Raw genomic sequence first — 2,046 nt, 5'->3', positions numbered from 1 at the left:
ACCCAGGAGGCAGAGGTTGCAGTGAGTTGAGATTGCACCATTGCACTCCAGCCTGGGTGACAGAGCAAGACTCCGTCTCAAATAAATAAAAATTTAAAAAGAGCCGAGTGCAGTGGCTCACGTCTGTAATCCCAGCACTTTGGGAGAACGAGGCGGGCAGATCACTTGAGGTTGGGAGTTAAAGACCAGCCTGACCAACATGGAGAAACCCCATCTCTACTAAAAATACAAAATTAGCTGTGCATGGTGGCGCATGCCTATACTCCCAGCTACTTGGGAGGCTGAGGCAGGAGAATCACTTGGACCTGAGAGGTAGAGGTTGCAGTGAGCCAAGATCGCACCATTGCAGTCCAGCCTGGGCAACAAGAGTGAAACTCTGTCTCAAAAAATAATAATAAAAGAAAAGAAAAAGAGAAAAAAAGAAACAACCCATGTTACAGATGAGACTGGCCAAGAGGGGAAAGTATTTGCCCATGGCAGTGAATTCCACTGATATGGTTTGGATTTGTGTCCCCACCAAACTTTATGTGGAATTGTAGTCCCCAGCGTTGGAGGTGGTTGGATCATGGGGTTGGATGCTCATAAATGGTTTAGCCCCATCCCCTTGGTGCTGTTTTCATAATAGTGAGTGAGTTCTTGTGAGATCTTGTTGTTTAAAAGTGTGTAGGCCGGGCATGGTGGCTCACACCTGTAATATCAGCACTATGGGAGACCGAGGTGGGCAGATCACTTGAGGCCAGGAGTTCAAGACCAGCCTGGGGAACATAGCAATACCCTGTCTCTACCAAAAATACAAAAAATTACCTGGGTGTGGCGGTGGGCACCCATAGTTCCAGCTACTCGGGAGGCTGAGGCATGAAAGTTACTTGAACCTGGGAGGTGGAGGTTGCAGTGAGCCGAGATCACACCACTGCACTCCAGCCTGGGTGACAGAGTGAGACTCTGTCTCAAAAAAAGAAAAGAAAAGAAAAGAAAAGAAAAGAAAAGAAAAGAAAAGAAAAGAAAAGAAAAGAAAAGAGTGTCCAGTACCTTCCGCTGCGTTCTTTCTTGCTCCTGCTCCCATCATGCAAGATACCTCACTTCCAGTCGCCTTCAACTGTGGCTGGAAGCTTCCTGAGGCCTCCCCAGCAGCAGAAGCCGCTATGCTTCCTGTACAGCCTGCAGGACCATAAGCCAATTACACTTCTTGTCTTTATAAATTACCCAGTCTCAGGTATTTCTTATTTTCATTATTATTATTATTATTATTATTATTATTTTTGAGACAGAGTCTTGCTCTGTTGCCCAGGCTGGAGTGCAGTGGGACAATCTCAGCTCACTGCAACCTCTGCTTCCTGGGTTCAAGCAATTCTCCTGTCTTAGCCTCCAGCATAGCTGAGAATACAGGCACCCGCCACCATGCCTGGCTAATTTTTTTTGTTTTATTTTGTTCTGAGATGGAATCTTGCTCTATCACTCAGGCGGGATTGCAGTGGTGTGATCTCGGCTCACTGCAACCTCTACCTCCTGGGTTCAAACAATTCTCCTTCCTGCCTCAGCCTCCCAGGTAGGTGGGATAACAGGCACATGCCACCATGCCTGGCTTATTTTTGTATTTTTTCAGTAGAGACAGTGTTTCACCATGTTGGCCAGGCTGGTCTCGAATTCCTGACCTTATGATCTGCCTGCCTCAGCCTCCCAAAGTGCTGGGATTATAGGCGTGAGCCACCGCACCCGGCCTCAGGTATTTCTTTATAGCCACAGGAGACTGGACTAACACAACCACCAACTCACTTTGTTTGAGGACTTGCTGTGTGCCAAGCCCGTGGATCACATGTAATACGCACAGCAATTACTCACCTTACTTGTCCCTGTTACAGATGAAGGAGAAAGATGTGCCCAAGGTCACATCATTGCAAGGAATGAAGCCACGATTTACCCAGAGGAAGTTGGTCCTCAGATCTTGAGTGCTCAAGCATTGTGCTGTACTGCTGTGAAGTTAGGGGCAGCGCTGGGCCTGGAAAAAATCCAGGCCTCCTAGCCTGGAGCCATCCTGTTTCTTTCTTT

This window comes from Cebus imitator, unplaced genomic scaffold, assembly GCF_001604975.1.
Source record: "Cebus imitator isolate Cc_AM_T3 unplaced genomic scaffold, Cebus_imitator-1.0 Scaffold102, whole genome shotgun sequence".
NCBI lineage: Eukaryota > Metazoa > Chordata > Mammalia > Primates > Cebidae > Cebus > Cebus imitator.
This window is presented reverse-complemented; position numbering follows the sequence as displayed.